General features: G+C 45.5%; 2 long non-coding RNA genes across 2 annotated transcripts; both read right to left on the bottom strand.

Annotated features, from left to right (window-relative positions):
- Positions 1 to 4,895: 4,895 nt before the first annotated feature.
- On the bottom strand, positions 4,896 to 10,209 carry LOC127909013 (uncharacterized). The gene is made up of 3 exons (XR_008069428.1): positions 10,123 to 10,209; positions 9,723 to 9,932; positions 4,896 to 5,120 (listed from the first exon to the last, which is right to left on the bottom strand). It is a non-coding gene; the product is annotated as an uncharacterized LOC127909013 (long non-coding RNA).
- LOC127909014 (uncharacterized) lies at positions 6,532 to 8,067 on the bottom strand. Its single transcript, XR_008069429.1, has 3 exons — positions 8,007 to 8,067; positions 6,808 to 6,902; positions 6,532 to 6,670 (listed from the first exon to the last, which is right to left on the bottom strand). It is a non-coding gene; the product is annotated as an uncharacterized LOC127909014 (long non-coding RNA).
- Positions 10,210 to 10,516: the final 307 nt, after the last annotated feature.

Genomic DNA, 10,516 nt, shown 5'->3' on the forward strand with positions numbered 1-10,516 from the left:
TCTGTGTGTGTGAAAATATGTAGCACCCTCTGACACTACAACCATTCCATTTCCTCTGCGTCTGTTCTCTGAATGACAACCCAACTGTTTCCATAGTGCCCAACTACCCGCGGTCATCTGTTCTCTGAATGACAACCCAACTGTTTCCATAGTGCCCATCAACCCGCGGTCATCTGTTCTCTGAATGACAACCCAACTGTTTCCATAGTGCCCATCAACCCGCGGTCATCTGTTCTCTGAATGACAACCCAACTGTTTCCATAGTGCCCATCAACCCGCGGTCATCTGTTCTCTGAATGACAACCCAACTGTTTCCATAGTGCCCAACTACCCGCGGTCATCTGTTCTCTGAATGACAACCCAACTGTTTCCATAGTGCCCAACTACCCGCGGTCATCTGTTCTCTGAATGACAACCCAACTGTTTCCATAGTGCCCATCAACCCGCGGTCATCTGTTCTCTGACAACCCAACTGTTTCCATAGTGCCCATCTACCCGCGGTCATCTGTTCTCTGAATGACAACCCAACTGTTTCCATAGTGCCCATCAACCCGCGGTCATCTGTTCTCTGAATGACAACCCAACTGTTTCCATAGTGCCCAACTACCCGCGGTCATCTGTTCTCTGAATGACAACCCAACTGTTTCCATAGTGCCCATCAACCCGCGGTCATCTGTTCTCTGAATGACAACCCAACTGTTTCCATAGTGCCCATCTACCCGTGGTTGTCTGTTCTCTGAATGACAACCCAACTGTTTCCATTGTGCCCATCTACCCGTGGTCGTCTGTTCTCTGAATGACAACCCAACTGTTTCCATAGTGCCCAACTACCCGTGGTTGTCTGTTCTCTGAATGACAACCCAACTGTTTCCATAGTGCCCAACTACCCACTGTCATCTGTTCTCTGAATGACAACCCAACTGTTTCCATAGTGCCCAACTACCCGTGGTTGTCTGTTCTCTGAATGACAACCCAACTGTTTCCATAGTGCCCATCTACCCGTGGTCGTCTGTTCTCTGACAACCCAACTGTTTCCATTGTGCCCATCTGCCCGTGGTCGTCTGTTCTCTGAATGACAACCCAACTGTTTCCATAGTGCCCATCTACCCGTGGTCGTCTGTTCTCTGAATGACAACCCAACTGTTTCCATAGTGCCCATCTACCCGTGGTCGTCTGTTCTCTGAATGACAACCCAACTGTTTCCATAGTGCCCATCTACCCGTGGTCGTCTGTTCTCTGAATGACAACCCAACTGTTTCCATAGTGCCCATCTACCCGCGGTCATCTGTTCTCTGAATGACAACCCAACTGTTTCCATAGTGCCCATCTACCCGTGCTCGTCTGTTCTCTGAATGACAGCCCAACTGTTTCCATAGTGCCCAACTACCCGTGGTTGTCTGTTCTCTGAATGACAACCCAACTGTTTCCATAGTGCCCATCTACCCGTGCTCGTCTGTTCTCTGAATGACAGCCCAACTGTTTCCATAGTGCCCAACTACCCGTGGTTGTCTGTTCTCTGAATGACAGCCCAACTGTTTCCATAGTGCCCATCTACCCGCGGTCATCTGTTCTCTGAATGACAACCCAACTGTTTCCATAGTGCCCATCTACCCGTGCTCGTCTGTTCTCTGAATGACAGCCCAACTGTTTCCATAGTGCCCAACTACCCGTGGTTGTCTGTTCTCTGACAACCCAACTGTTTCCATAGTGCCCATCTACCCGTGCTCGTCTGTTCTCTGAATGACAGCCCAACTGTTTCCATAGTGCCCAACTACCCGTGGTTGTCTGTTCTCTGAATGACAGCCCAACTGTTTCCATAGTGCCCAACTACCCGTGGTTGTCTGTTCTCTGAATGACAACCCAACTGTTTCCATAGTGCCCAACTACCCGTGGTTGTCTGTTCTCTGAATGACAGCCCAACTGTTTCCATTGTGCCCATCTACCTGTGGTTGTATGTTCTCTGAATGACAGCCCAACTGTTTCCATTGTGCCCATCTACCCGTGGTCGTCTGTTCTCTGACAACCCAACTGTTTCCATTGTGCCCATCTACCCGTGGTAGGTATGTTGAACAGTATAAAACAAGAGAGTCTGCTAAATGACTCACTACTGTAAGTCTCTCTGGATAAGAGAGTCTGCTAAATTACTACCTACTGTTAGTCTCTCTGGATAAGAGAGTCTGCTAAATTACTACCTACTGTTAGTCTCTCTGGATAAGAGAGTCTGCTAAATGACTACCTACTGTAAGTCTCTCTGGATAAGAGAGTCTGCTAAATGACTCACTACTGTAAGTCTCTCTGGATAAGAGAGTCTGCTAAATGACTCACTACTGTAAGTCTCTCTGGATAAGAGAGTCTGCTAAATGACTCACTACTGTAAGTCTCTCTGGATAAGAGAGTCTGCTAAATGACTACCTACTGTAAGTCTCTCTGGATAAGAGAGTCTGCTAAATGACTCACTACTGTAACTCTCTCTGGATAAGAGAGTCTGCTAAATGACTCACTACTGTAAGTCTCTCTGGATAAGAGTATCTACTAAATGACTCACTACTGTAAGTCTCTCTGGATATGAGAGTCTGCTAAATGACTCACTACTGTAAGTCTCTCTGGATAAGAGTGTCTACTAAATGACTCACTACTGTAAGTCTCTGGATAAGAGAGTCTGCTAAATGACTCACTACTGTAAGTCTCTCTGGATAAGAGAGTCTGCTAAATGACTCACTACTGTAAGTCTCTCTGGATAAGAGAGTCTGCTAAATGACTCACTACTGTAAGTCTCTCTGGATAAGAGTATCTACTAAATGACTCACTACTGTAAGTCTCTCTGGATATGAGAGTCTGCTAAATGACTCACTACTGTAAGTCTCTCTGGATAAGAGTGTCTGCTAAATAACTCACTACTGTAAGTCTCTCTGGATAAGAGTGTCTACTAAATTACTCACTACTGTAAGTCTCTCTGGATAAGAGAGTCTGCTAAATGACTCACTACTGTAAGTCTCTCTGGATAAGAGAGTCTGCTAAATGACTCCCTACTGTTAGTCTCTCTGGATAAGAGAGTCTGTTAAATGACTCCCGACTGTTAGTCTCTCTGGATAAGAGAGTCTGTTAAATGACTCCCGACTGTTAGTCTCTCTGGATAAGAGAGTCTGTTAACTGACTCCCTACTATTAGTCTCTCTGGATAAGAGTCTGCTAAATGACTCACTACTGTAAGTCTCTGGATAAGAGTCTGCTAAATGACTCACTACTGTAAGTCTCTCTGGACAAGAGAGTCTGCTAAATGACTCCCTACTGTTAGTCTCTCTGGATAAGAGAGTCTGTTAAATGACTCCCGACTGTTAGTCTCTCTGGATAAGAGAGTCTGTTAAATGACTCCCGACTGTTAGTCTCTCTGGATAAGAGAGTCTGTTAACTGACTCCCTACTATTAGTCTCTCTGGATAAGAGAGTCTGTTAAATGACTCCCTACTGTAAGTCTCTCTGGATAAGAGTCTGTTAAATGACTCACTACTGTAAGTCTCTCTGGATAAGAGAGTCTGCTAAATGACTCCCTACTGTTAGTCTCTCTGGATAAGAGAGTCTGTTAAATTACTCCCTACTGTTAGTCTCTCTGGATAAGAGAGTCTGTTAAATGACTCCCTACTATTAGTCTCTCTGGATAAGAGAGTCTGCTAAATGACTCCCTACTATTAGTCTCTCTGGATAAGAGAGTCTGTTAAATGACTCCCGACTGTTAGTCTCTCTGGATAAGAGAGTCTGTTAAATGACTCCCGACTGTTAGTCTCTCTGGATAAGAGAGTCTGTTAACTGACTCCCTACTATTAGTCTCTCTGGATAAGAGAGTCTGTTAAATGACTCCCTACTATTAGTCTCTCTGGATAAGAGAGTCTGTTAAATGACTCCCTACTGTTAGTCTCTCTGGATAAGAGAGTCTGTTAAATGACTCACTACTGTAAGTCTCTCTGGATAAGAGTCTGCTAAATGACTCCCTACTGTAAGTCTCTCTGGATGAGAGAGTCTGTTAAATGACTCCCGACTGTAAGTCTCTCTGGATAAGAGAGTCTGTTAAATGACTCCCTACTATTAGTCTCTCTGGATAAGAGAGTCTGTTAAATGACTCCCTACTATTAGTCTCTCTGGATAAGAGAGTCTGTTAAATGACTCCCTACTGTTAGTCTCTGGATAAGAGAGTCTGTTAAATGACTCCCTACTGTTAGTCTCTCTGGATAAGAGAGTCTGTTAAATGACTCCAATGTAAAGGTAGATGGTGACCTGTAGTTCTATTCCGTCACGTTAGTCATTCAGCATTCTGTCTTGGACACATTTAACAGACATTCTTTTTATTTGACATTCATAAAGCTGTGACACACATGCACTGTCTCTCTCTCACACACATTGTGCTGTTCCCAAGTCCTGTGGCTTTCTTGGCAATGTCACTCTTCAGCCGCAAAATGAAGCCTGCAGAGGTGTGTGTGTGTTCCACCAGCTCTCCTCTCGTCGTCCTGAGCCGAGCCGACACAAACGGGTCACCCTGCACCACAGGCACACACAGGAGAACCAGCAGGCCTGCATCAGTGTGTATATGTGTGTACGTCTTAGTGTGTCTGTGTATGTGTATGCAAGTGTCTAGTCGTGACATTTCCATGTGTAGCTCTGTGTACAGCCATGGGGCACCAGCTGTAGTGCTGTCAGGTTGGAAGACCAACGTTGGTCAATTGAAATCATCATGGAAGATTAAAGCTCAGAACCCTCTGTTGATGGACCTGACTGAGGCCCTGCACAGACTCACTGATCTACACATCAACTTGTAATCCAGACAACTACCAGTTCAAATGATGCTCAATTTCAGAGATAGGTAAACCTGTTCCAGAGATGGGTAAACCTGTTCCAGAGATGGGTTAACCTGTTCCAGAGATGGATAAACCTGTTCCAGAGATGGGTAAACCTACACGGTGTCTGTTCCAGAGATCGATAAATCTGTTCCAGAGATGGGTAAACCTACACGGTGTCTGTTCCAGAGATGGATAAACCTGTTCCAGAGGTGGATAAACCTGTTCCAGAGATGGGTAAACCTACACGGTGTCTGTTCCAGAGATCGATAAATCTGTTCCAGAGATGGGTAAACCTGTTCCAGAGATGGATAAACCTGTTCCAGAGATGGATAAACCTGTTCCAGAGATGGATAAACTTGTTCCAGAGATGGGTTAATCTGTTCCAGAGATGGATAAACCTACACGGTGTCTGTTCCAGAGATGGGTAAACCTGTTCCAGAGATGGGTTAACCTGTTCCAGAGATGGATAAACCTGTTCCAGAGATGGGTAAACCTACACGGTGTCTGTTCCAGAGATCGATAAATCTGTTCCAGAGATGGGTAAACCTACACGGTGTCTGTTCCAGAGATGGATAAACCTGTTCCAGAGATGGGTAAACCTGTTCCAGAGATGGATAAACCTGTTCCAGAGATGGATAAACCTGTTCCAGAGATGGATAAACTTGTTCCAGAGATGGATAAATCTGTTCCAGAGATGGATAAATCTGTTCCAGAGATGGGTAAACCTACACGGTGTCTGTTCCAGAGATGGATAAACCTGTTCCAGAGATGGGTAAACCTGTTCCAGAGATGGATAAATCTGTTCCAGAGATGGGTAAACCTACACGGTGTCTGTTCCAGAGATGGATAAATCTGTTCCAGAGATGGATAAATCTGTTCCAGAGATGGGTAAACCTACACGGTGTCTGTTCCAGAGATGGATAAATCTGTTCCAGAGATGGGTAAACCTACACGGTGTCTGTTCCAGAGATGGATAAACCTGTTCCAGAGATGGATAAACCTGTTCCAGAGATGGGTTAACCTGTTCCAGAGATGGGTAAACCTACACGGTGTCTGTTCCAGAGATGGATAAACCTGTTCCAGAGATGGATAAACCTGTTCCAGAGATGGGTAAACCTGTTCCAGAGATGGGTAAACCTGTTCCAGAGATGGGTAAACCTACACGGTGTCTGTTCCAGAGATGGATAAACCTGTTCCAGAGATGGATAAATCTGTTCCAGAGATGGGTAAACCTACACAGTGTCTGTTCCAGAGATGGGTAAACCTGTTCCAGAGATGGGTAAACCTGTTCCAGAGGTGGGTAAACTTGTTCCAGAGATGGGTAAACCTGTTCCAGAGATGGATAAACCTGTTCCAGAGATGGATAAACCTACACCGTGTCTGTTCCAGAGATGGGTAAACCTGTTCCAGAGGTGGGTAAACTTGTTCCAGAGATGGATAAACCTGTTCCAGAGATGGATAAACCTACACCGTGTCTGTTCCAGAGATGGGTAAATCTGTTCCAGAGATGGATAAACCTGTTCCAGAGGTGGGTAAACCTGTTCCAGAGGTGGGTAAACCTGTTCCAGAGGTGGGTAAACCTGTTCCAGAGATGGGTAAACCTGTTCCAGAGATGGGTAAACCTGTTCCAGAGATGGGTAAACCTGTTCCAGAGATGGGTAAACCTGTTCCAGAGATGGGTAAACCTGTTCCAGAGATGGGTAAACCTGTTCCAGAGATGGGTAAACCTGTTCCAGAGATGGGTAAACCTGTTCCAGAGATGGATAAACCTACACCGTGTCTGTTCCAGAGATGGGTAAACTTGTTCCAGAGATGGGTAAACCTGTGCCAGAGATGGATAAACCTGTTCCAGAGATGGATAAACCTACACCGTGTCTGTTCCAGAGATGGATAAACCTGTTCCAGAGGTGGGTAAACTTGTTCCAGAGATGGATGAACCTGTTACAGAGATGGGTAAACCTGTGCCAGACATGGATAAACCTGTTCCAGAGATGGATAAACCTACACCGTGTCTGTTCCAGAGATGGGTAAACCTGTTCCAGAGGTGGGTAAACTTGTTCCAGAGATGGGTAAACCTGTTCCAGAGGTGGGTAAACCTGTTCCAGAGATGGGTAAACCTGTTCCAGAGATGGGTAAACCTGTTCCAGAGATGGGTAAACCTGTTCCAGAGATGGGTCAACCTGTTCCAGAGATGGGTAAACCTGTTCCAGAGATGGGTAAACTGTTCCAGAGATGGGTAAACCTGTTCCAGAGATGGATAAATCTGTTCCAGAGATGGATAAACCTACACCGTGTCTGTTCCAGAGATGGGTAAACCTGTTCCAGAGATGGGTAAACCTGTTCCAGAGATGGATAAACCTGTTCCAGAGATGGGTAAACCTGTTCCAGAGATGGGTAAACCTGTTCCAGAGATGGGTAAACCTGTTCCAGAGATGGGTAAACCTGTTCCAGAGATGGATAAACCTGTTCCAGAGATGGGTAAACCTGTTCCAGAGATGGATAAACCTGTGCCAGAGATGGATAAACCTACACCGTGTCTGTTCCAGAGATGGATAAACCTGTTCCAGAGATGGATAAACCTGTTCCAGAGATGGGTAAACTTGTTCCAGAGATGGATAAACCTGTTCCAGAGATGGATAAACCTGTTCCAGAGATGGATAAACCTGTGCCAGAGATGGATAAACCTGTTCCAGAGATGGATAAACCTACACCGTGTCTGTTCCAGAGATGGATAAATCTGTTCCAGAGATGGGTAAACCTGTTCCAGAGATGGGTAAACCTGTTCCAGAGATGGGTAAACCTGTTCCAGAGATGGGTAAACCTGTTCCAGAGATGGATAAACCTGTTCCTGAGATGGGTAAACTTGTTCCAGAGATGGATAAACCTGTTCCTGAGATGGATAAACCTGTGCCAGAGATGGATAAACCTGTTCCAGAGATGGATAAACCTACACCGTGTCTGTTCCAGAGATGGATAAATCTGTTCCAGAGATGGGTAAACCTGTTCCAGAGATGGGTAAACCTGTTCCAGAGATGGGTAAACCTGTTCCAGAGATGGGTAAACTTGTTCCAGAGATGGATAAACCTGTTCCAGAGATGGGTAAACCTGTTCCAGAGATGGATAAACCTGTTCCAGAGATGGATAAACCTACACCGTGTCTGTTCCAGAGATGGGTAAACCTGTTCCAGAGGTGGGTAAACTTGTTCCAGAGATGGATAAACCTGTTCCAGAGATGGATAAACCTACACCGTGTCTGTTCCAGAGATGGGTAAATCTGTTCCAGAGGTGGGTAAACCTGTTCCAGAGGTGGGTAAACCTGTTCCAGAGGTGGGTAAACCTGTTCCAGAGGTGGGTAAACCTGTTCCAGAGGTGGGTAAACCTGTTCCAGAGATGGGTAAACCTGTTCCAGAGATGGGTAAACCTGTTCCAGAGATGGGTAAACCTGTTCCAGAGATGGATAAACCTACACCGTGTCTGTTCCAGAGATGGGTAAACTTGTTCCAGAGATGGGTAAACCTGTGCCAGAGATGGATAAACCTGTTCCAGAGATGGATAAACCTACACCGTGTCTGTTCCAGAGATGGATAAACCTGTTCCAGAGGTGGGTAAACTTGTTCCAGAGATGGATGAACCTGTTACAGAGATGGGTAAACCTGTGCCAGACATGGATAAACCTGTTCCAGAGATGGATAAACCTACACCGTGTCTGTTCCAGAGATGGGTAAACCTGTTCCAGAGGTGGGTAAACTTGTTCCAGAGATGGGTAAACCTGTTCCAGAGGTGGGTAAACCTGTTCCAGAGATGGGTAAACCTGTTCCAGAGATGGGTAAACCTGTTCCAGAGATGGGTAAACCTGTTCCAGAGATGGGTCAACCTGTTCCAGAGATGGGTAAACCTGTTCCAGAGATGGGTAAACCTGTTCCAGAGATGGGTAAACCTGTTCCAGAGATGGATAAATCTGTTCCAGAGATGGATAAACCTACACCGTGTCTGTTCCAGAGATGGGTAAACCTGTTCCAGAGATGGATAAACCTGTTCCAGAGATGGATAAACCTGTTCCAGAGATGGGTAAACCTGTTCCAGAGATGGGTAAACCTGTTCCAGAGATGGGTAAACCTGTTCCAGAGATGGGTGAACCTGTTCCAGAGATGGATAAACCTGTTCCAGAGATGGGTAAACCTGTTCCAGAGATGGATAAACCTGTGCCAGAGATGGATAAACCTACACCGTGACTGTTCCAGAGATGGATAAACCTGTTCCAGAGATGGATAAACCTGTTCCAGAGATGGGTAAACTTGTTCCAGAGATGGATAAACCTGTTCCAGAGATGGATAAACCTGTTCCAGAGATGGATAAACCTGTGCCAGAGATGGATAAACCTGTTCCAGAGATGGATAAACCTACACCGTGTCTGTTCCAGAGATGGATAAATCTGTTCCAGAGATGGGTAAACCTGTTCCAGAGATGGATAAACCTGTTCCAGAGATGGGTAAACCTGTTCCAGAGATGGATAAACCTGTGTCAGAGATGGATAAACCTGTTCCAGAGATGGGTAAACCTGTTCCAGAGATGGATAAACCTGTTCCAGAGATGGATAAACCTGTGCCAGAGATGGATAAACCTGTTCCAGAGATGGATAAACCTACACCGTGTCTGTTCCAGAGATGGATAAATCTGTTCCAGAGATGGGTAAACCTGTTCCAGAGATGGGTAAACCTGTTCCAGAGATGGGTAAACCTGTTCCAGAGATGGGTAAACTTGTTCCAGAGATGGATAAACCTGTTCCAGAGATGGATAAACCTGTGCCAGAGATGGATAAACCTGTTCCAGAGATGGATAAACCTACACGGTGTCTGTTCCAGAGATGGATAAATCTGTTCCAGAGATGGATAAACCTGTTCCAGAGATGGATAAACCTGTTCCAGAGATGGATAAACCTGTTCCAGAGATGGATAAACCTGTTCCAGAGATGGATAAACCTGTTCCAGAGATGGATAAATCTGTTCCAGAGATGGATAAACCTGTTCCAGAGATGGGTTAATCTGTTCCAGAGATGGATAAACCTGTTCCAGAGATGGATAAACCTGTTCCAGAGATGGATAAACCTGTTCCAGAGATGGATAAACCTGTTCCAGAGATGGATAAACCTGTTCCAGAGATGGATAAACCTACACCGTGTCTGTTCCAGAGATGGATAAACCTGTTCCAGAGATGGATAAACCTACACCGTGTCTGTTCCAGAGATGGATAAACCTGTTCCAGAGATGGATAAATCTGTTCCAGAGATGGATAAACCTGTTCCAGAGATGGATAAACCTACACCGTGTCTGTTCCAGAGATGGATAAACCTGTTCCAGAGATGGATAAACCTGTTCCAGAGATGGATAAACCTGTTCCAGAGATGGATAAACCTGTTCCAGAGATGGGTAAAACTGTTCCAGAGATGGGTAAACCTGTTCCAGAGGTGGGTAAACTTGTTCCAGAGATGGATAAACCTGTTCCAGAGATGGATAAACCTGTTCCAGAGATGGATAAACCTGTGCCAGAGATGGATAAACCTGTTCCAGAGATGGATAAACCTACACCGTGTCTGTTCCAGAGATGGATAAACCTGTTCCAGAGATGGGTAAACCTGTTCCAGAGGTGGGTAAACTTGTTCCAGAGATGGATAAACCTGTTCCAGAGATGG

This window comes from Oncorhynchus keta, chromosome 18 (genome assembly GCF_023373465.1).
Source record: "Oncorhynchus keta strain PuntledgeMale-10-30-2019 chromosome 18, Oket_V2, whole genome shotgun sequence".
Taxonomy (NCBI): domain Eukaryota; kingdom Metazoa; phylum Chordata; class Actinopteri; order Salmoniformes; family Salmonidae; genus Oncorhynchus; species Oncorhynchus keta.